This window comes from Opisthocomus hoazin, chromosome 22, assembly GCF_030867145.1.
Source record: "Opisthocomus hoazin isolate bOpiHoa1 chromosome 22, bOpiHoa1.hap1, whole genome shotgun sequence".
NCBI lineage: Eukaryota > Metazoa > Chordata > Aves > Opisthocomiformes > Opisthocomidae > Opisthocomus > Opisthocomus hoazin.
This window is the reverse complement of record NC_134435.1, coordinates 3,338,727-3,363,703: the sequence shown is the minus strand read 5'-3', so window position 1 is coordinate 3,363,703 and position 24,977 is coordinate 3,338,727. Positions and strand designations below refer to the sequence as shown.

The 24,977-nt window shown below is 42.5% G+C and overlaps 1 long non-coding RNA gene across 6 annotated transcripts; it reads right to left on the bottom strand.

Annotated features, from left to right (window-relative positions):
* Nucleotides 1-368: 368 nt before the first annotated feature.
* On the bottom strand, nt 369-24,878 carry LOC142363967 (uncharacterized). 6 transcript variants are annotated; one of them, XR_012766058.1, is made up of 6 exons: nt 24,740-24,878; nt 19,161-19,312; nt 13,077-13,214; nt 12,791-12,923; nt 2,271-2,340; nt 369-470 (listed from the first exon to the last, which is right to left on the bottom strand). It is a non-coding gene; the product is annotated as an uncharacterized LOC142363967 (long non-coding RNA). The 6 variants fall into 6 exon arrangements; XR_012766062.1 differs by lacking the exons at nt 369-470; nt 2,271-2,340 and adding exons at nt 9,913-10,785; nt 15,466-15,576; XR_012766060.1 differs by lacking the exons at nt 369-470; nt 2,271-2,340 and adding an exon at nt 5,228-6,800.
* Between the last annotated feature and the right edge of the window lie 99 nt (nt 24,879-24,977).

Sequence of the window (24,977 nt, the reverse complement as noted above, 5' to 3'; positions counted from 1 at the left end):
CGTCACTGCGGCGTCGCCCCGCCCGTTGCCATGGCAGCGGGGCCTGGCGGCTGCGGCCAGGGGCGGAGGGCGGGCCCGGTGCCCGGTGCGGGCGGAGGGGCTGTGCGCGGGGTGCCCGCACCGCTCGGCCCGTCGTCTGTCCGGAGCGGGGTGTGGGGGGGGCCGCCCCTCCGCCGGCACCGGGCCCCAGGCCGCGGGCCGGGCCGTTCTCAAAGCTACCGTCAGCCGCAGGGTGCGATAACGGAGATACCCGCGCCCTTCCCAGCCGCGCTGGTCGCGCCTTGTCACTCTAGAAGATCATTTCAATTCTATTTAAAGAATTCTGTTCTATCTAATTCCGCATTTTAAAGGGCAGGGCTTACCGGCGGGGTGTGGCGTCCTTCCTTGCTTATCTCCAAACGCCCCTGGATTGAAGGGTGGGGAGCCTCGGGGGCTTGAGGAACGTCCAGGAGGGCTGCTGCCTGCAGTCTCTGAAAGTTTAAAAACCGTATCTGCCTCAAATTAACGACAACTTCTGTCCTGCTACGAAGAAATAAAGCCAGCTTAAGATGGACGAGATCCTTGGCAGAGCGGGAGGGGAGGTTACGGAGTGGCAGCGAAGCACGAGGACAAGGACACGGGACAGGGCATTAAAATATCGTAGGAGAAATCAGAAAAATCTGTTTAAACCCCGATGACACAAGTTCCTACAGGTTAGCATCTTTAAATGTGTAAAAGAAGGGGGAGATCGCTTGAATATCAAACCTGCATCGTCTCCAGGGTATGTGGGGACGTGTAGGCCGCTTTGTGCGCGAAACAGCACGGAAACAAACCTGTTTCCACAACACTTTGCTGCCAAATTAAAGCGAGCATCTAAAATAAATTTAAAATTTGGAGACAGAGTTTGGAAATGATGTTGACAAAAGCAATCCCTGTTTAAACCAAGCCAGGGTGACACCGGGCAGAAAGGCTTAGGTCACAGCGACACTGCTTAATTTAGGCCTGGCTACTTTGTACAGACAATGTATGCCTTGACTAAGGACTATGCCCTGGAAGAGGAGCTAACAGACTGATAAAAGGGGAACAAACCTCCTGCCCAGAAGGTGCCGAAAGCTGGATGATTGCTGACGAAGCATGAAGTTAACAAGAATCTAGGGTAATGAGGAAAAAGGTAAAGGCGGCAGGGGGAGATCGCGACCACCGACTCAATTTGAAACCACAAAGACTGCACCCGGCCAGCGTGCGTAGCCAAATAAAGCAGGAATATACCCTGAGGGTGCGCGGATAACGCGATGATCCGACCAGAATGTAGTGAGCAATGTCTTTGTAAGAGTGTGTAGTCCCTGTGGCTCTGCTGAGCGGTGTGCTAGCTTTGTGGAGTTACCCCCTAGCACGCGCATCTGCGCAAACACGCAATGAAGACGATACCTCTGCTCTGCGTGTGTCTTGGCGTATGGCACGCTGGGTAAATGGTCTCACTTTTGGGACAACAGGGGAGGAGTACGTGTGAGCTCTGGTGCGTTGCCGACTACCCTGCCCGGGCTGTGGGGAGCTCTGTACCAGAGCTGCTGCCTGTCTTCGGCGCGGGAGATGGAACGCGGAGTGGGCTGAGGGGCTTCCCCTCCTGCTCCTGCAACCGAGAGGTCGGCTGCGCAGCTCGCACCGTGTGTCTTTCTCCGCCATGGATTGCAGCGCTTTGCCTTGCCTCTCGCCCCAGGACCCCCAGTGCACACTGTCCACAAAAGGATCGGTGTATTTATTATACCAGTTCTGTGCCATCCCTGAACAGGAGAGGGATTATCTACAAACATTTCCTCGCAAAGACATTTTGGCATTGTTACGGTGCGGTGGGGAGATCTCCCCTATTGCAGTATTTGAATTCAGACCCATGTCCATGACAGGTCTGCAAGAATTTCAGTCTGGGCGTAGGTCGTGTCGGGTTTTCTCTCAGCAGAGACAGCAGCTCTAACACAAGCTCACTCTGATTTAACTGAACTTCTGCAAAATGTGAGAACAGTTCGGCAGGAGGGTTGGACTAGATGACCCACAGAGGTCCCTTCCAACCCCTACTATTCTGTGATTCTGTGATTCTGTAACAGTAACTCATAGTCAAATGCCAAGGTAATAAATTTGGCTTCTTTTATGCTCTATATTCAGCCCACTTCCACTCTTCGCAGTAACTGGATGTTTTAAAACTTTAGTTCTTATCAATTTTTAATTAGGCATAATGGCACATGTTGCCATACTGGTCCCTCAACTTCTCTGGAAGTTAATATATGCGGGGGCCTTACCTCTACCTGCAGGCTGATGTCCTGGCTCTCGGTGGCATTAAGGAGACATGGTACCATGGAGAGTGTAGCCCTCAATTAAAAAAAAATAATTAAAAAAAGGTAATTAAAAGGACAGATACTTTTGTGCTGAGTTAAAACTAACTTTGGTTTTAACCTCAAGCTGCTTCAAAATATCAACAGATAATAATGTAAAAATTAAATGGTAAATGGACCTCAGGATGAAACAGTACGTGTTTTTAATGTGAGTCTTTTAATCTGTGAGTTCTTTTCTATGGTTTATTCATTTAAATAGAATGCATTCAAGAGGGTATTTTTTAAGCTAGTGAGAAGAGCTGCTCGTTTCTTTGCTGTACTCCTAGCTCGGCAGTACTCACAGCCTGGAGATGCACTGTGAAAAATAACTTGGCAAATACGTTTGAATATTGGAAGAAGGCTGATGGAGCAGAAACAAAGACTTTTAGCCTATTTTCCAAGTAATGATGTCAATCGTTGATTAAGCAAACGATAGCTCTTATCAACCTCTTAAAGAGGAAGTTTATATTAACTGAAATCGAAAGCCATGGTAGAAAGTGGTTTTCTTCTTTTACCAACAGTGATTTCATCACGAGAATATTGTCAACCTGATTCATGTATTTAGGCAAAAAAAAAAGACTTCACTTGGTGTTTGAATTTATCGATCATACAATTCTAGATGAGCTCCAGCATTATTGCCGTCGATTGCATAACAAAAGGCTTAAAAATACCTTTTCCAGTTACTCCAAGCAATCGAGTACCTTCACGACAATGATGTAAGAACTGACCTGAAAAGATTGAACATCAATAAAATGTTACCACTTTCTGATCACACCTCTTATTTTTTTTATAGTGTTTTGTCATACAGCTATCGAAAGTGCCAATTCTTCATTGAGAAAATGGTTTTGTTTCATAGTAATAGTTTAAGACTTCCAATTGGCTTGAAATGATCTGCAGAACCGAAACAAGAGACATCGGACTAGATGATCGGAGGAGTATTTGGATAGTAGGAGTATGACTGCAGAGTATTTGGACCCATCTCTGAAATCCTGAAAAGCTAAAAATATTCGATAGTTTATCCAGCCCACCGTGCTGCCACCTCAGCAGCTGTCTTCCCCGCTGTTGCAGTAGCTTCCGTACCCCTCCCTGCTCCCACCTTGGCTTCTCCTTCCTGCTGTCTCAGCTCTTTCAACCACTTTTGGTCTGTCCTGCCGTTGGGGGGTGGGGTACCCTTCAGGAACCTGCACAGTACCCTGCAGCAATCCCGCTCTCCTTCACTCATCACCTCAATTAAGCAATTGCTAATTGTTGTATCGGGACATTGATGGCTTTGGGAAATGAGGGCACTGTGTGCCTCACAGAGCCAGTTCTGAAGTAGCAGGAGGGTCCTTTTCAGTCCATGCTTTCATGCCTTGAGAACCCCCTTTTTTAAAACAAACAGAACCCACTTCTCATTAAACTGATTTACAGTGGTTTTTTTGTTCTTATGGGTCAAAGATACCATTATGCGCTGGTTCCAGATTCAGTGAAAGCAGTGCAAGATTTATCTTTAAACACAGTACTGTTATTGTGTAAACCAAGCAGATCATTCATATTTTTTTTAATTCTCTAGAAGATGGTAATCTATGTTACTCCTAGTTAACCTGTGCCTCTTTGCCCTGCAGATGATTTTCCACATTATCCATGTCCAAAATAGCCAGGTGTGTTGGCGCCAAGCCCCTGTGGTGATCAGTGACAAGGGCTGGCTGGGGAGCCCTAAGGAGCAGTGCGAGAGAAGATGCTGTAAAACTAGGAAAGAAAGATGTGGAACTTTGGAGGTGTAGCGCACACGGTTATCAACATGGTGTTAAGGTTTTTTCCAAGTGTGTATTTAATTCCCACTAAAGAATTTATTCTGTATTTTATAAAATTCTGTTATTGTCCACCTACTGTTAGGAAATTCTGTAGAGGAGGTTTGGAATTGTGGGGAGGAGTGATAATTCCTGTCTGTATACTCTCACTCATGCTGTTAGATATTGATTGCTATTATTCTTAGTAATAATTAGAACGGTACACTGCAGTAGTTATTCTGGTAATGTTGAACTATAAACATGGAGATAAATAGCTTTTTAACAAGCCAGGATAATTCCTTTATTCTCAGACCTCAAATATAGTTTACAGTGCAGCATGAGTCAGCAGGAAGGATCTGCTTTTACATATCCTTCTTCTCTGAGAGGAAGCACAGAAAGCAGTGCAGCAGTGGTGCGTAGTTGGATCCATTTTGGTTTTGAAGACAGCAGGCTTTTTTGAAGAGAGATTTTGAATGTGTTTTAGCCATCTCCACGGGGATACTAGAATAAGCATATGGTATATAATCTTCATCTCTGTTTTAACCAGCTGATTTATTATCTGCCATCATGTCCTTTTTGTCAAGAAGCTGGGCGCCTGTTCTTCAGCGTGTTTTATGAAGAGCCTGGGATTTTCAGGGATGGTACTTCCTGATGTCCAGCATCCCAAAAACCCAAGGAAAAGGTTTCCCCAGCTCGCTGCCTTCCTGGAGATGCTAAATAGCATTTTCTATCAGAAACCCACTCAGTTACAGCCTGTCGCCCTAACTCGTGTCAGGAGTTCAGTGGTTTTAATTGGGATGTCCACACATGAAGAATGTGGCGCATCAGAAATTGCTAATGAGAGAAGCTGGGATTTTCAGGAATGCCAAGGAGATTCAGGAGCGTAAGTGCCAGTCCACAGTTTCATAACATTTAAGTTAATTTAAATTCACAGATGTTATAATTACTATACTCACTGAGATGCAGTTGCAGACACTAATGGCTTTTTTTTAAAAAAAAGTTCTGTTCAGACATCGAATTTTGTTTCCCCTGATGTCAGTGGGAATGGGAATGGATTTAGGCTTTGCCATTTCCATTAAGCAAAATCAAAAATCCAATAGGCAATTTCCTGTCATAAAAAGATCTGAGAGAGCAGATGGAGGAAGAATAATCTAATTGAGATGCATTTTCTTTTTCACTAGCTTGTTCTATTTCATTTTTAAAAGCATACCTAAAATGTCTTCTTCTACAAAGAGAGCTTGTTCATTAAGTCTTAAAATAAATGCCAAGCAAAAAGCTCTTTCACAAATCCAGAATGCTAGTGGAGATAGCCGGCATTTCTAATAACCTATTAACACCACAAAAACTCAACAAAAAATGATGAAGCACTCTGTTGAGTAAAGACCAGCAGCAGGCTTTTCTGACTCATTCTTTCTCTGGCAATAGACAGTGCAGTTGCTGCAGAGAAATGAAGGGTCTCATTCACTCATGGGGGACGGGAAAAGCAAAGACTAGCAGCCAAGCTTTCCTCTGGTGGCTGAATTACAGCCTTGGAGAGGGTTTACTCCTTCCCTCTCTGGTTCTGTTACGTTCTTCCAAATCTCTGCTAGTTGTAGTGGGAAATGTGTTTAAATCGCCAGAGTCACTGATTTCATTGATGATGGGTTGACTTTGCGTTACAGACATATTTTCAGAAGGCGTTAAGCTATGACAACCAAGTTTAATACTTAAAATGAAATGGAGCTTTGAAGTGTGTGAGAGAAGAAGGGGAAAACATATTCTCCATTAGGCTACTTTGATTCCTCAGAAGTCTTTGTAACACTTCAAAATGCTTTCACAAACATTTCGAGAGCTTCCAGGAGGATTTATTTTATTTTGTCTTAGTGTGTTTATTCGGGTTTCTTTTAGGTTTCCCATGTTTAAGAGGCATCATGCAGAGACAGCATAGAGAGACATTATAAAGTGACCCACTTCAGAAATGGCCACCATCATCCAGCTGTGGTAGCTGGAAGCAAAATGGAAATGGAGCGACAGAGGATGTTCTTTCGGCACGAGGACATCATACAGGAAGCCGACCTCTTCCTATGCATTTAGAGGGGTATTAGCCCAGCTACTTCAGACATCTGATTTATTTGTTTAGGTTAGAAGAATCTGTTTTTCATCCAAACAGTCAATGGAGAGAAGCAGAGATTCTCAAAAAATGCTTCACATCACCCCAGTTAGGCAATAATTAGACTCTTAAATCAGACGTTCTAAACTGCTTATGGAAGAATGTCTGTGCTTATTGGGATAGGGATCCCACCTTTCTCACCTGGGCCCTTTAATTTAGGAAACTCCAGGCAGGCAGTCTTATAGCTGGGCAATATCCTTCAGGTACGCAGAAGAGGAACCTCTGAATGTGAGAAAAGGTAAAATCGGCTCTGGAAACACTGCTGGCAGGGAGCCTGCATCCACCTGAGCTGGGCTGTAAAACCCTTCTATCTTCTGATACGCTCCGAGGAGACATTACGAGTTGGAGGAAGAATCTGTAGTCAGAGAGGCTACGTTTTCTGGGCTGGCCAGAAGATTTAAGTTGATGATCTTATGGTACCATTCTCGTTTCCTATTCCATGCTCAAAAACTGCATGACTGTAAGAATTCAGGCTCTGTTCGTGCACGTGAATCACATCCCCAGAAACATGAAGGGTAGGGCAGCACATGTAAACACAATCTGGAAATAAAGATACAGGGACAGATCATTGGCTAGAGAGAGAAAGGGGCAGCATGGGAGGTGAAGATGCCTTGAGTGGATGTGTAGCTGGCGCAGCCACCCAGATAGTCCGTTCATAACCCCTATCTAACAAATTAGAGGAGTATTTTGGGATAGTCCGCCGCCAGCAAACTGCTCCTAAAGGGAATATTTCCTCCAGTATAATTTAGATAAAACTCTGGGGCCCTTACCTACCCTAGAACTAGGAGCTAAAATAATACCTCACCTTCCACCCACCCGCTGAACCAATTCAGAAAGATGAGCCAAACCCCGTGAACTAGGTTACACTGCAACAGAATAAGATCCAGACATCCTAGATGTTACTGAAGTAGGGGCAAAGACAAAAAAATTATGAGATAATTTAAGTAGGGAACAGACATCGAATAGCACTAAAGATCCTTAATAACCTAATGATATGCATTTATCAATAATCCCATGATATGAACAGATAGAAATTCATAACTATAGGCACAGTGGTAAGCTAGTCACTCCTGTAGATTGCAAACTGTCCTCGGTTTGTGTGTGTGTACAGCAACGTAGAGATATTCAGAAGAGCCTCAATATGTCCCCAAAGGTCACCAAAAGCCTGTATTATCCTAAAGTTCTGTAAGATCTCTCACAAAATGTTAATTATATGTTCTCCTACACAAACAAGAGCAGAATCAGAGACACTGGCCAAGTCTTCACTGTGCTGAGCCTGCTTCTCCTCAAGGGGCATACATTTTACGATGGAAAAGCACTGGATCTGGCCTTTGCAGAGCAAAGAGAAATCACACACTGAATAGTGAAGAAAAACCAGTTTGCTGCCACCCAGACAGAGGCTGAGTAAAGCAAACTCCACAGACAAAACAGCATATACCATGCAATCACCCTTCAGTGCATACACAAAGGTCAACGGGCTATGGTTGCTTAGGAAATGCAATTTCTGGTTTTTAACTTGAACAAAAAGGGTTTTTACAAGAACCTCCCTACAGCACTTCATATAATACTTTGCATAACTGTTTGTATAATACTTTCAAAACTGTTTAACATTTTTCTTTATGACATATTGAGGTTATCATGGTGCGATACAGCATTAGGCATTGTTTTGGAGCGATTTCCCTAAAAAAGCCGCTGCGCTTCCCCTGTGCTGTGCTGAGCCCGCCAGCCAGCAGGTGTGGCTGTGGAGCCTGCTGAAAGCCACCGGGTTTCTTCAGCGGTCCAGAGGCTGCGGAGAGATGTCATCGCTGCACCCACTTCTGACACGTACAGCTACAGGGCAATCCCGGGGTAACGGCGAGCACGAGTGCCGGATGCACGGGTGTCTGTTATACAGACATAGTGTCAGCATTTTTTGCTGCAAAGGATTTGAAACTATCGGTTGTGGCCTTGGCTGACAAGCTCCAATTTTAATATATACAATTGGCATTACCCTTGGAACTACTCATGAGGTATTTGGCTCTCTGAGTTGTTAAATAACAGATATACTTCAGATGCCAACATATAATTTTAAAAGAAAATATTCTCTAGTATAACTTAAAAGATCACTTCACTTTTTGCTACCAGATTCTTACCATAGCTGAAAGCCAACTTCTTACAAGAAACAAAATTAAAATATTTTTCAAAGTGCAGAGTGAATAACAAAGATGTAGAACTACTAAAAGCTGAGAAGTACACTTTTAAATGCGTGTCAGAATGGTCCAGGATTTGGGAAGGTGAGAATTGGTTTTCTTAAAATATGTATTGCTGCATAAAATTGACATTGTAATTATAACACACTGGTGCTGGATCAGCTGTGTGTCTTCATGGGATTGAATTAAATCAGTATCATTGCAGTGCAAAATTGAATGTTGATTTTGAAAGGGAAGTATTTCCAGAATTAAATAGAACAGAGCAGAATTTTAATTCACTATCTTGTATTTTGATATTTTAGTTTGGATTTTATTTTTGAGTCAATGTTTCATCTGTATTCAACAAAACAACTGAGCGCATGTCCAGCTACACGTGCGCTGGATTCAAGCACACACGTACCCGCTTCTCTAGCAGGATGACTGGGCTGTAGGCTTAACCACGCTGCTGGACTAGAGGCCGCACACCTGGAGCTAGAGTAAGTGCGGGGGGGCAGGAAATCATGCAGGATCCAACCTCAGAGACTTCTGATGTTGATACTTTCCTACTTGTCCTGTCTAACGGTGTTCGTATTTTATAGGTGGTTTTAAACACCAGCGTCTAAAACGTTTTTCACTTGTTAAAGGATCTCTCAGCTAGTGAATATGGGACATCCACTGGGGATCTGTGCATTATTGCAGAGCATTTCTCTTGCAGATGATCATCTGCTGTTTTATTCCAGGAATGTTAAGAAAACACTGGACGGAGTGTTCCAGCTGATGTTGTGTCATCCAAAAATAAAATAAAGTAAATGAAGATTGCATGAAACCAGTCATGACTGTGGAGTCAGCAATCGCTGAGCTGACTTACGCTTGGAATAACAGTCAGTAAAAAAGCCAACAAAACTTGGCTCACAGACATTTCCTGAACTGGAACGGCCAACAGGATTATTTTTAGTTCAGGTTTTAATGTTTTATCATGTAAAGGGAAAACAGTTGCCACGTAAAAAACATTACGTAGAGTTTGACCAAAAGGTATTTTCTTATATGCTAGACTTTAAACAACAGATTTTTACAGGGTAATCACGACAGGGTTGTCACAACTAACTCTGTTTCTTAAGTTTTCCAGCCTCAGCATCATTAACAAAAAAAAAAAACTAACGTGAAAAAGTGAGAAGGGATGTTTTAGCCAAAAGCTACTTTCGGTGCACTTTTACAGTGATGTGAGAAGGTGCTAGAGTTAGTGGTCCACCATTGCCCAGGAAACCCCTTTACTCCTGTGATTATAGGCTGTAGCTTGGCAAGCAGGATGACAGGCATGAAGGATTTAAAATATATATTTAATATTTTTTATTATAAAAAATCTGTTTTTAAATATTCACTGTGAAATTACCTATTTAGACTTCACAGAGTCTAATTTTATATCTGTTTATTCTGCATAATTAGAAGCTATATTTAGCTTTGGCTACAGCCCTTTATCCCAACAATTAAACACATTTCATCTACAAGTGTTCTGAAATTTTATTTCAAAATTGTTTCAAAAGAAATATTCGGTACAGCTTGATTAATGTTTCACTTGGCAGCAGCGCTGCCTTAGGCAGCCCAAAGTCATGTTGTTTGTTTCCAGTCCCACATCTTTCCCTAAGCTGTGCTGGCGTAATTGCATGTGGGGTTGCGCAGTGAACCCGGTCAAGGACTTGATCTTGACTAAAATAACCTGACCAAAGATGGTTATTTTGAACTTGGATCCCTTCCCTGCATGACAGCCTCATGAAGATGCAGTGGCACCAGTGAGACCGTAGCCTGGGAAGGGGAGAGTGAGAGGGGCACAGGGAGATGAGGGGCTGCTTCACCCAGGACATGAAACTGCAGCCCCGGCTTTACAAACTGAGACCCCCTACAATGACTTTGTCCTGTTCAGTATCTAAGGAAAAAACAAGAAAAAAAAAGTAATTGCATAGCTATGATACTGTAGTTGTGTTTTAATTATATTTCTCCAATATCCATGTCTAAATTAACTGTGTACTATGAACTAATGGCACGCTACAGGGATCAGTATACATAGATAACATATGAGGTATCTGCATAATAGTGTAAGATTAGGGAAAACATGCAAACATGCATTTCTGGGAGGAAAATCTACTTAAAGAACATAAATTAGAAACAAAAAACCTCACAGAACATTAATAGGTATTTTATAGTAGTCTTGCTGTTTTCTGTTCCCAGCCCTGACTGACGATGGGTCTGCAGCAAGATGAAGAGTTACTCATTAACAGCCGAGTAACTACAGCAGGATTCAAGAGGCCAGGCGGTACGCTTGAGTGCTGGCGTTCACTGGGTGGGAACTGAGGAGAAATTACCTGCAGAGGCGGCAAAAGAACCTGGAACTCAAAAAATGCCTAGTGGAGGCGAGCTAAACTGCTGTCCCACAGTTTAACTGAAACTGGTAGGAGTTTGGGTTGTATGGAAACTGTTATTTGGGCTATACGGAAAGTGGTTTTGGGGCTCTCTTGTCCATCCTATATGTTTTTGGGGAAGCAATTTCTGCCCGATCATTACATTATCTGGTATTGTGAGATGCCTGTGAAGCATTTGAAGAATCTTGCTGAGCAGCAGAGCTAATACAATAAGGAAACTGGCAGAGTTTATGAGCAGTCAAGTCTAGAAGCCTTTGTTTATCATAGGAATTAGGAAGCAAACTCCAGTTCGTATTGTGATAACTTTTCCTATTTATTGTCACATATTAAAAATTTTTCACTAGCTTTCCTCAGTTGTATTTTCCGGTTGGTCTCTGACGTTGCTAGGCAAAAAAAGCACAAACACCCTAAGCTAGATAGTAGGACGTGGCAGAAAGCTATCAAAAGCCTGGAATGTTAAAAAATAAAGAACCTTACTTTTGTGTTTAAGAATTAAATAAGTATTTCTTTTATTTTATGGCTTTATAGTGACAACTTTATGGTAACTACTTAAATTCAGCAATTACAGTATAGAATCTTGAAATATGAACAGAGTTTTAGATAACATTTCATGGCAACAAAACGTCACACCATCAAAATTAGGACAATTTGGGCACACCTGAATTTCTTCTTACTTCGTCTTGCCTTGTTTGTTACACATCAGGACAGCACGGCCCTTCCGCTTTCACTCTCTTGCCTATGATTTGCTGCCGGCCTGTTCGCGCAGGAGCGAGGCCCCTGCTGCGGCAGGATTAATAAAGCGTTCACTGACAGATGCTAACTGTAACAGCTGCCTTTATGGGTTATCACATGTGGGTGTGAAAAAGCTGCACTGGCCCTCTGGACAAAGCAGATTTACCATAGATAAACCTTTAATGACATCACCCGGGTGTAACCAGCACTTCAGAAAGCTTGATAAATTTGTAAGTATTTGTAAAGTGTATATCCTGCACAGGGCTCATCCTTACCAACACTAGGCTGGTACAGCTCCATGCCCTGCGCTCAAATACCGGGACAATTAGAAGGGATTACAATGAGATTTAGATGCTAGGCTATTTTTAAAATTGCTTCCTCTCTTAATGCATTTTCCCATATAATCCTATCTAAAAATTTATTTTGAGGGCTTGAGGTAAGTAGGGAACTGGGGGCTTAAAGCCACCAAATCCAGAAAAAGCTCACATGGGCTAGGGATCAGAGCTCAGAAAAGCAGATTTCATTCACTGCATCCCAGCTTCCATCAGGAGATGGAAGAGCATACCTGGAAGATCCCAAAAGTAACACATTATCTATGAGGGTCAAAAAAAAAAGAGTTGTGAAAGGGAGACAGAGCTAGCAAATCCTCCAAGAATAAATAATAAAATATTTTCCATTTAAAGTGGCTAACTGGTTTTGACACTAGCCTAGAAGATGCCTGGATCATCTTCCTTCCTTGCTGTGCTGAGATGGTTTGGGGTAAATAATCTCATTGCTGAACACATCAGATTCCTCTTCTGTGAAATGGTATTGACTTTGCAAAGCCCACTGAGAGCTACTGATAGAAAAAGCTATGCTGGAGTCGGTATTAAAATTTTATCTTTTCCCTATTAAAGAGTGATATTTGAATTCTTTTATAAATGTACTCAGTTTGTTCAGATAAAATTATCAGGTTTTAAAAGAGTAGTCAGAGAAGACCTTATAATCAGCTAACCTCTGCTGTTAAATGCTTTGCCCCCTGGAAATTAGTAATTATTTGTCTATATGCTGTATGCCTCCAGCCACTCTGCAGAGTTGGCAAATACAACACCATCGAAAGAGGAAATCGTACAACAAGCAGGACCTCCTTGCGGGAGGAAAACTGGGGAAAAAAAAAGGCGCTTCTGTGAGTAATATGGAAGTAACTACTCAATTCAGAAATATTTGTTGCACTTACGGATGCAGCTGGAGGCATGTGCAGATCGCAGAATCAACAGCCATGGGCTATGCAGGAGGATCCAGCACAGTTAGACCAACCATGCAGCTCAAACAGTTCTGCTCTTTGCCATCAGTTTCTGTTTAATGATTTTCTGTGGAGAAATCAATATTAAAATTATTAAGTATTTTATTGCATATATGGATAAATGTTTAAGAAACATGCCACAGTTGCTCAACTGCAGAAGTGTATTTTCCAAGTGAAAAGACTGATTTTCAGTGACTGCGTTAGACAAAGAGTACCTTACTTCAAGCGTTTTTTTGAAGTGTTGCGAACAGATCTCCTTTCTCGTTGGTTGTGGGGTGTTTCTGATAGTAAAAGCTGTACTTCTCAAACCTCTGTTCAACAGCATTCTTCAGAGTTAATGGAGAAAAAGTTGCACCAGCTGTTGAAACAAAACAGTTATTTTCCCAGTGTAAGTATTTCGCACTCATTGGTTAATTCTTTCCTTTGTTCTGTTGCATAGAAAGTTTATGCAGACTGTGATGAGACAAAATTACATCAGATGCACAAACATCCTCTCAAAATTCAGGACTCAAATATTCCCTTGAGTCACTTGAATACAGCTGCTAATTATCTCATAGAGTGCGTTTTGCTGTAGTCTGACGAGCGTATGATGCCAAAGGAGAAACTGCTCAGTAACAGCCTAGGCTTCACGTCAACGGTGTGCACGTTTCTCCAAACCACAAGTCCCTACCTTTTTACAGGGAGGAAGGGTAAGCTAATAGTTGAAGTAGAGATGTGAGAAACAGCCAGCGCAGGAGACATTCCCCCACGGAGAGGGGAAAGTTTTCTTTCCCTGACAACGGAAAACAGGGAAAAGGGAGTGATACGTCTCGTCTCATGCCGCGGTAGGTGAAGACCTAAGCACCACGTTATGAGGTACCCTGGCAAAACCCGTTGCCATTAAAGCAATGTTCTGCTTTGTTCTGAGAGAGGCGGAATGTGTTATATTTTGAAACCATGAACCACCCTATTCTTCATTTCCATACATAGGGCAGAGAAGCTTCAGTATGTCTGAAATTACATTTTGGGAGTTTAACGCTGAAAATCTGAAAAATTGAGATCTCCATGAGAGACAAATACGTGCAGTTAATAAATGTATTATTCTTTCATTAAGCCCTAGAAGCAAATGCAGCATTACTGAGGACGGAAACAATTTTGTTGCTATCGCTGGAGTTGAACGCACTTAAGCCAGAATGAAACATAAATGTCCACATAATCCTCTGTGACCTCTCAGACATTCCCACGCAGCGTAACAGTGATTTCACAGATTACACTGAAGGGAAGTGTAATTTAAACTTTCTGTGGTATGTGTGCTTGTCCCTTTAACTTTCTTATTCAGTAGTCATTGAGGAAAGTTAATCTGTGGTGAATTTGAGTCGGGGAAAGGGTTGCAGGAGAGACACTTGGGGCCATTGTGAGTCTCTGTGCTCTTTCTAGCACTATTTTCCATAATGATTTCATCCCTATCCCAGTGTCTGATTATTAGAGGAATCGCCTTTGTATGCAGAAGACAATGTATTGATTGCTAGCCGTGGTGGAGCTGTGTGGGAGACGAGTATTCTGTATCTACAGCTGGAGCTTGCAGAGTAAAGAATCACTAGTACAAAACATTTGCTGTAACTTTCCATGGACAAAAAACATTTCAGTAGAAAAACACAGGATTCTCAAAATGTAGCTTAGACAAGTTTCACTGAAATATTTACAGTTAAGTATAAATATTTTCTGAGATTTAGCAAAACCTAGCAGTGTCCACTGCTGCTTCTAAAATTCATGTCTCTGCTTTTGGATTTTCTTTTTCTGTCTTAACTATAATAATTAAAATCCCTGTCTCAACAGAAAGGAGAAAGTTTGTTCTCTGAACTTTTGAAATTAGTTGCCATCAAAAGAGTAGCATCGTGATTCCTGGAACTGGCAAAACATTGATTTTTACCAGTATCAATGTTTGGTTTGGACTGTCTGCCTCAAATCTGCCTGTGAAATTATGTCAAACCCGGCCCCTCTTGCTACACCACTCCTCATACTAGACCAGGTAGCTCGTGCTTGTTAATATTGACTCTTTTTTAAACACATGCAGTCAGATTACGTTGTCCCCCTTTGGTGTTACCTAAAACCCACAGGTGTACAGCCGAAAAAAGGTTCACTGTAGGGTGGCATGTGAAACATATTGGCATGAAGAAACACCCTTTTTTAACTGGGTTGGTCATATGATTGGTATTTGGCAGAGAGTCACAGCATGACTCAGTGAAATCTTTTAACAGTGAAGCTTCTCATATAGTAAACATTCCCAAGCACTAGACTGTATAGCTTTATTTCACTGAAGTAAAATCCCATTATATTAAATTATAATGTGGAGACATGCTCTACGCTAATTTAATGGATGCAGCTCTTCAAGTTCTCACCATCTGTTCCACCCTTTAATTACAAAAACAAAAAAGTGCAATTCACAATCCCATCACAAAAAGATGACCAGAAGTGATGTGGATGCACAGGTATGTGTTACACTCAGGCTGCCAGCATCTGTTACACACATGGTTTCACTCGACAGTAAGCTGGACTTTGCTGGTAGCACCCCTACTTTAAAAACACGTATTGGTAGTTTCAAGTGGATAAATGGTTAGTCGCTCCCTCACCTAGAAATCTTACTGTCCAGTGCTGTGGTTCTGACTTCATCTTCAATACAGCTGCTTTGCAGGACAAGTGAAATTACCTCTGTGCCTGCAAGCCATTGAACACCGCAGAATCTTTTGGAGCAAAAGGGGGTACAGAAACATGGTAAGTGAAAAGCCATGTTATAGATACCCTTTGTCAATATTTTTTAGAGAGGCTATCCTCTCTAAAAGGAATACACATATATATATATATATTTTATTTTTATTTTGGGTTGTATGTAGAAAGCATTTACATTTAAAACATGAACAAAATGCAAGTATTTGCATTCAGTGACACTGCCCAGCAGCTTTTTCATTGACAAGACATAAGAAAATAATGAGTTTGTTCAGCTGATAGTTATGACTTTTCTGTTAAAGCTCCCTTATACTTTGAAGAAAGTGTATTTCAGTTTAAAAAAATCTACTCATGTAACTAGCAAAATTAATAGTAGCTGTAACACTTCACAGAAGGTGAAGTGGGAGTTGAAATGGCCCTGAAATCTTTAAACAGATCCAAGAGACATCTCCTGTCTCCTGATCTGTTCACCCGTCCATGCTGCCTCCTGCTATACTGGTTTCACACTACAGAGTAAGAGCAAGAGTTATTTTCTTGAACACAGAAGTGTATTAAATAGTCACACGAAACCAGAAGAACTTGTTTTGGAAGAAGTCAGCCCCATCTCGAGGCTACTGTAATGTACACACCTTTATTGTGGAAATTCTTTCCCTTGGTATATTATCTAGGCATGAGTAATTCTTGAATGATTTTGGTGCATTTGCCTGACTGTCTCCAGTTGGACACTGTCAAAAAATTAGAGCAGTAGTAGCTGTACCAATAAGGTTTTTTTGACTACCAGAAGAATGAACATGAATGATTTTCCGCTGTAACAGATATAATTTTTTAAGCGAAGTGTAACTATAGTACGGACAGAGAGGGCAATTTATGAAAAGCTACATTGGGGGACTTCATCTAGAAATGGCTGCAACACAAGAATGGTCGGTTTAACACTTATGCTGGTGAGACTAGCTTGTATTACAGCTTTGGTGCCCTGGAAGGTGCTGTTTCTGAAACAAACATTCTTCTGAGGAAGTTCAGACAGGTTTTTGTAAGATTATTTTTGATAGCAAAATGTGAATCGAAATTAAACTTGCTGTGCAGTGTCCAAAGCTCCGGGGCAGTGATTCTGTGACAAAGAGCCTCCCTTGTGAAGCTGGCAAGCTTCTCCCTCTCATGCTGCACGACCGAGATCAACCACCGTTGTAACAGACCCTGCATTGCCTCTCCTTTCATTCAGTCCTGTAACAAATATACATTCATTAAGGAACTGTAAAATTCTGATTGCTCAAGTTAATGGCAGTTTTCTGAAACCAGTTCTTCTCTCTGATAATATACCTGATACCACTACTTAACTATGGAGTAATTATTCACCCAATGAAAACAAGTCATAATTGCATTGCTCTTTTTAGTTAGTAATATGAGGAGGAAAACCACGCTGGTGAAGTGTACAAATGGACATTATGCTTGTGCTAGGTAGATACTCCTGAGAGTAAATCTCTGTGTAACACGGCAGCAAGCAAGGTTAGCACTAGCTCCTGTCTTTGAACACATAGAGACTGACAGCTTCTGGATGCATTTACTGCCTATGAGCAAAATTCAGCCAGTTATTGAGCCAGCACAGCTCGAGCTCAGCGTGCACTTGGGCAGCCCAGCACAAGCCCAGCTTTTAAGCCTGCAGACTTTTAGGATCTGTTGGCCTGGGCTTTCAACAGCTGAGTGCGTGCAGCACCTGTATGGCAGACATGCAATACAATATAGTGGACCTGGGTACTCTGGGGCTAACACGAGGAGGGTGTTAATTCGCCAGTGAACACACTCAGCAGTTACCACTAATGCTATGCACATAAAAAAAAAAGTTAGATGCTCTGTCAGTAAGATCCCAGTTCCAGCTGAAATGCCGAGAGTTTTGGCATTACCACCTACCAGAGAGATTAACAGGTCACCCTTCAGGGCCATTTCTCATTCTTCTACCAGATGTGAGATTTTTATTAGTCAAATTTGTAACAGTGTATTTTTTATTTTCATGATATTCATCTTATACACAACTTCCGGGAGAAAAGCCTCTCAGTTTAGAATGACATTTCCAGAGCTTATGAGGTGGCGTGGATCATTTGGCTAAATCTGATCCAGTGAGGCTGAAAAGGAGGAAGAAGGAAGTTGTGCACAGGAAAAGGGACAGAGGAGAGGAGTGGCAATCAGGAAGAATGATGCTAGCTTAGATGGGAAAAAGACATCAGTCAAGGAGGGAGGTCACAGCATGCAATGAAATAGAAGATGAAAAAATACGATTTATTATTTAAATAGAAGAGATTAGGGTTTGTTGTTACTGTGATCACCAGGACAGCTAGGGAGCTTGTTACAGATGAAGGGAGGTATCTCATGTTCTCAGGATTGACCACTGCCTCTTCCCAACCATTTTTCATCCTTCCCAAGTGCCATGAGTTTGATGGATATGATGAGGAAACATAGGGAAAGGTGATACAGCCCAGGGCTGGAAAGGTAAATAGTCTTAGCTAGGAAAAATGGAGATGGTACTTTGCCTACAAACACAGCGTTACTAACAAGGAAGCTCAGGTTTATCAAGTACAGCTGCATCCACCCGGGGATATTCTCTTTTCAAGTAATTTACCATTGTTATTTCATTTTGTGTGTGTATATATTAAATATTACACTCACAAATATTTTGACTGTCATTGGGTTGGCATGACTAGTAGTTTCTGCTTGGGCAATATCGGATTAGCAAGGATGCTTACGATCGGGACTGAGGTATGCTGACAACACACGACTTTATAATGCCAAACCTGAGTCAGTTCATGCATTCTTATTTTCAGTAATATCTTTAATTTCATGAATATTGAACTGGCTCTCAAACTTTCCTCAGAAGAGAAGAGACAGTTCTATCTGGTCTCTGTATAGCAGTGCAAATAATTTCAGGTTGCTCCAGCATGTTCTTCCACTCCACCCTTAAAATAAGGCTTTTGGTGAGAACACTGTTATGTAAGGCTGCAAAGGAGATTTGGAACAATAATAATTATCCAACTTGCCAGCTATTTTTAATACCTAACATGGAAGGCACTGAAATTCTGAATGCTAACATTCAAAGAGCAAAGCACAGCAGTGAACCAACCTATTTCAATGAAATCTGATTCAGTATTAGGTTAAAAATAAGGTCAGGTTATTATTTGTAACTAGCTATTACTAATAATACACTTGTTAACCACAGTGAAGCGAAATCATGATCTAAGAATAAGTGTGCCTGTGCAGCGAATGTATCACGGTTCTCCTTTGTCCTTTAGCACATACACAAATAGATTTCAAACACAAATGTTCCCTCCCTGGCCTCTCTATTCAGGGGAAGCATTTAAGCAGCAGCCAGGGCTCAGCACTGCTTGGAACTGAGCTTGAGAGCTGATGCTGAGCTGGATGGCAAGGCAGCAGTTTAGCCAGGGCATCTTTAGCAGGCTGCGTGTACCTGTTTTGTCATGCAAGACATCTGTGACATCAAACAATATGGATATTATATCAACACGCTTCTAGAAGTCTTGAGTACTCCCCAACTGGGTTCATGCTTCCTTCGCCACAAGATACTGGCAGTGCTATGAAGGAAACATACAATTACCTGACAGGAAAGTGAGGGAGGAAAACCTTGCATTTTCTTGCTGCAATCCTTTTTTTTGCAGTCCTTCTACAGCTTAACTCTCTAGTTACTTGGCCTGGATGAAGGTCATTATGACAGTGACTGTGATGTAGTATTAGCTGAAGAGTAAATACCTGGAAAAAAAAATGCAACAGCTATAATATGCAGGGAATCTCATTCATTCACTCAAATAAATAGGCTACGGAATGGCTACATCAGTTAGGTGTTGCCTGACTAAAGTGTAACAGGATCTCCAGGACAAGACAAGAAAAAGAGGCACAGAATAAAGGCAAGAGTTCTACTTATCGGCTGAACTGCACTGTGTACTTCTCCCTTGTCTCAGTACTTTGCAAGGGCACAGTGAAAGAGTAGAAATGTTATGACAAGCAAGGGCAAAGCGTCTCTGAGAGCTCAGGCTTAATATCCTTAAGGTCTGCAGGTATGGCACTTGGTCCTCCTGGATTTATAGACATTTAATAGGATTGCAGTCTCATTCCAAGGAAAACGATCCTTATTATGACCCTGAAGCCTCCCCAGCTATATTAGCCAGCTGCCTTCTTTTGGATTAGTTACTGCATTCTGCCATAAGTCTATGCATCAAGATGAGAAGAGAAAATCTATCCTACAGAGCCGTAATTCAGCCATCACACTGTGTTTGAGATTTCACAGAAGTGAGCAACGCAGCCCCTTGCTAAGATGTTGCGACTTGGAAAAAAATCACCTCTAATGAGTTCTACATTTTTCAGATGCCTGAAGCCAGCCATCTGCAAGCCAGAAACAGTGGTTTCTCCATAGTGTGCTGGCACAAAAGGCCAAGATATATATCTGTCCCATGCCTAACACAGGAAAAATTATGCAGGAATTGTCTGTAGAAGGCATGTGGGATGTGCCAAGTTTGTGCCACTTCTTAAAAAACCCACTTTGGATCATATTATCTCCATGACAACTGCTGGTACGTATTAATAATTTGTTGTGTGCTTAAACGTAGCTTACGGAAAGGACTAAACAATAGGAAAGCTTTTCCAAAGAAAGTACTTGTAAGATGAGCTATGCTGATCAGAGCACCACACCAGCAATCGGCGAGCCTAAAGCCTCCTAGCACAAGCTTAGCAGGACATTTCACAGATGTTTACATAATTTGTTTAAAAGGAAGGAAATTAAGCATATGCCCAAGCATCTATTGAACTGGGGTCTCTACTCCCTTGACTCTAAATTCTTCTGTCATTTTTGGAAAGTTAGTTAACTTTAGTATCTGTTTCCTCAACAGGGCTGAAATAATGTATTTGTCCATCTGGCCATGACAGTATTTGTCCTGGCAGTCACAGTATTTCCCAAGTGCTCTAAAGACTGTTAGATAATACACAGCATTTTCAGAACCGAGGAGGACTGCAGCCATACGCTCAGGTGCACAGCAATGTACCTACTTCACCGGTGCTCCTGCCCAGCCAGGAGACGACAGCGCCAGGCTGGATGCACAAGCTGAGGGCGGCATTCAGTGCCACGCTCATGCAGAGAGCGGGGGACACAAAATATTTGCAAAATCTTAAAAACCTAACATCTGTGAATGAGCACGCTTTTCCTAGCTTTTCAGAGATTCTTGACTATGAAATATCTGTATCCATAGTGATTTGAAAATGTGATTTTCACAGTTACTTTGTAACTTCTTCTTTCAGTAAGACTGTACACTTCCTGCTTTCTCTGCAATGCCAGAGTGAACTATGAACGAGCAAATTTCAAGGCATATGTTTTGTGGTATATAAGGTGATAACAATGAGATCCCACCCTTTACAGAAGCCATTTAATCAAACTTTCAGAGCGAGTAGGTCTCTGTTGATAGTGGTGTTGCTGATGCCACTGATTTTGTCATGCACTACCTGGACTCTGGAATGAGTAAAATATACAGAAATAATATTTGTTCATGCTGATGTAACACAAATGCCTGACGTAAATAGCTTCTCTTCTAGTTCCCACCTTTTGCAATCATTCTACTAAAGATCACAAGATTTATCTGACTTAATGGGACTATTAAGACACAAAAGGTACAGTATTTTGTCTTGGTGAGTGGCAGGTATCTGAATACGCTAGAGATCACATGATGTACACTTCTGACTTCATCTGGTCAGGAAAAGTCCCTCTCCCCATACAGGCAGTTGACTTCTACACTGAAGTACCAGTGTCTATACTCATTGCTTACAAAAAAATGTATTAATCAAAGAAGGTAGCCCTACATCAAAAGGTGGCCACTCATTATTACAATATTGTATAGCCTTTTAATTCTGCATCTACTGTTAAAACACCATAGCAACAGACATTTCAGACATGCACTGACAGATAATTTAGAACCAGTAAAATATTCAGAGAGAGGTAAGTGTGAAGAAAACTAATTTACGTGTTCCTTACTCTACAATGCTTCATCAACACTACATCCACATAGTTGTACGATGCCCAGCAATATAAATCTGTGTATTTTAAACACTGACTGATGTCTCTTATACTACAATGGAAATGCTGGTGTTACTGCAGTAACTGATATGATTATCGCAATTGCTAACACACATCAGTGAGTTTGAGATTCACTTCAGACCAGTGCAGAATTAGTTGGCTCTATAGGTGGTGTTGCAAAAAAGCTGAATAACCTGCCAACTCGATGTGTGTTAACGTAAGTGCAGTCAGGTTGAAGAGTTAACCTTTTTAAGGAATGCCACACATATGAAACCCTTGTCACTGACTCGAGTGCTACGATCGCGCACAGCAGTGTGGGCTACCCTTGACTCATTGTGGCAGCCACACCCAGTCCTTCTCCCTAGTTACAAACCACACACACTCACAAAAGCCTGGCATCTATTCACATACTAAATATGCAGTACTATTACTGCCATCTCACAATTCAGTTTAATCTTACTGTACATCTGAAGTACTGACAAACCCCCAATTTACGCAACACAGTGGGTATCCTTTCATAATTTCATTCTCCTTTGAAGGCTCAGATAACTATCTAAGAAAGAAGAGAAAAGCAATGTGATTCTCTAAACTATTGATTATGAGTCTCAAGTAGGAGGGAAGAATGAGATCTGATTTCTGATCCACATATAGACTATTCAGAACAATATGAGGATAAAACACAGATCTAATGCTCAGGATGGAGATGGAAACCAGAATTTTCCCCTTCTCTGTGAGCGTCCAGATAACTGAGTCCTGAATTCTTTCCTAGCCAATGGCACGGCCTCAGTTGAATCGCCTGCCCCTTCCAAAGCGGGGGTTTGTCCTGGCAGTTAAGAGCCACCACTGAGTCTTTTCAAACAAAAATGGGTTCCTTTCTTAGGTGAGTGCTTTAACACTATGCTCCTGTGAACCAGTAGTGCATTTGGGAACCATCACAATTGCTCTGAAGAAAGCAGCGATCGTCATTGCAATCTGTAAGGAGCCCTGTCTAATCCACACTAGCCGTGCTTTCCCCACACCTACCAGATAAAACATCACAAGACTTTGGTGGTAGTTTCATAAGCAAATAAGCCAGGTTGAGTCTCCTGCTGTTGAGAAGGTTTTATTTCTCCTCTCTCACACCATCCTTCCTACTCCATAAATGCAGACAGTGTGGACAATGCGGTCCTGCCCTGTTTTGAGCACTAGGATTGGTACCCAGCACACTCCCTTTTTCAGCTGGATCACCTGTCTGCCACAGAGAGCCCCAGAGTCACAGCTGATAACCCAAACCAAGGCCCTGCCTTCAGCTGAAGGCTGGAGCAGACGATCTCTGTGTCTCCCTTCACACCTGTGACCCCACACATCCCTTCCCATGCCAGCTGAAATCATTTGCACACGCACACAAAGAAGTGGACAAGGGTACAGACGCAGCAAAGAACACTTCCAGCAGACCAGGTTTTTTTGAACACTCCTTTTTGCTGGCAACAGAGAGGGAATAACGGTGAGAGGGGACTGCCACCATTGCCCTCTTCCTGACAGCCTAAAGCGACCATCATCCAAGAGCAGAGAACACCTTGTTCTGGACCACAGTCAGGCTTGACAAGGTGCTGAAGCACTCATTGCTCTTGAGATTGAGGCACAGACTAGCAAAATTGTCGGTTCAGATTTTTCTGAACGTTGTGGAAAATAAGCCAAAGTTATTTTTTTCAGACAGAAGCATAATTAACTTTAAGATTGACACCATGAGTTCAAAGATGTAATCTACTCGAGTTTCACCAAGAATTTCACTATCTGTACGGAAAATACAGAGTTAAATGTGGCCTTAAAACACCTGACTACACCAGAAGGTCAACAGTTCTTAAAGAAAATAAACTTTAGCTTGGCAAGCTACACAAAAGATGATGTTATTGGTTAATGTTCTTTGCATTTATTTGCTCAAGATAATTTTGGCAGTATTAAGGAAGATGTGCTAAAAGTAAATTCTTAAACCTATCATTTTCCAATGAATACCGCTTCTTCTACAACTTTAAGTACAAAATTAAGAACATCTGAAGATGCAAATCTATGTAAAGCATGCAAAAACATTCTGGAAGAAAAACCACCACTTAGGTCATTCAAACAAACTGATGTCTACTAGGAAAGCATGACAGCAAGGAACCGAGAATGACCTATGAAAGCAAACATTCTTTTCCCCTTGGTCACTATGTAATTGTTAATCTGCTTCAATAGTACGCAAAGAATTTAACAAGTTAGACTCTGTGTTAGGCAAACCCTGGCTGAGACAATCAACTAGGAAAGGTCCTTGTTGGTTTGATAATTTCAACAGGGTACATTTTGTCCCATTTAAGTAAAAAAACTTTTTTTTTTACTGTTCATTTCATGCCTTTTGGAAGTTAAGGGAAATCTTGCATTGACTAATACCTCTATAAATTAACATGCAAAATACAGTCAAATCCATAATCCATTACAGATCACAGATGCCCATTTCTTTCATTCCTTTTTAGTGCATCTTATTCGTCTCTACCTTAGTATCATCTTTTCCTTTAGGTAGAAGGCAAGTGTCTGAGTGCACCAAGGTAGCTGAGGCCCACCACTGGTTTCCTGCACTTTGCTGAAAGCTTACGCTGTGCCTCACTTATTCCTTCTCTTGAAAGGCCATGATAAACCCAAGTCTCCCAAGAACTCGTACTGAAAGAGTTAAAGAATAGAAATTCAACGCAGTCTTTTTAATCTAAGCGCTACATCATGGTACAACTGAGATAATATTTAATGCTTAGGCTTGAGCTGAAAATTCTAAGTCCCTAGCACCAGCAAGTGCCCTGCAATTCCTTGTTCCCAAAGGTTAACCACATTCAGGACTGCGGGGAGCAACACAAACGCTGCGAAGCCAGAGCAAGCGGCTCCAGACAGCCCCCTGCCCCCCAGCCCAGCCCGTGCCCCCGGCGCAGCCGGCGCTCAGCACAGCGGGGCCAGCCCGCCCGGCTCTCCCGGGCGGGGGGGGGGCGGCAGGCGGCACCACGCCAGGCCCGGCCACAGCGGCCCCCTCACCGCAGCGCCCTCCACTCCCGCCTCAGGCCTGCCCCGCCCCCCTGAAGCCGATCCCCACTGGAGAGGGCGCCAGCGCCGGTCTCACGCACCAGGGGGCTGCCGAGGCGGAGGGAAGCGGGACCGGGAGAGCACCCCGCACCTCACGCACCGGGCGGGCGGGAAAAGCCCGTCTCCCGCAGCCCCTTCCCGCGCGTGCACCGGCAGCCCCTGACCGCAGAGCGCACGCGCCTCAGCCGCCCCCGCCGCTTTGTGCCGCGCGGGCCTGCGCAGGCGCAGACGCGCCCCACCCCCCTCCCTCCCGCCGCCGTCCTGCCGGCCGGGCGGGTC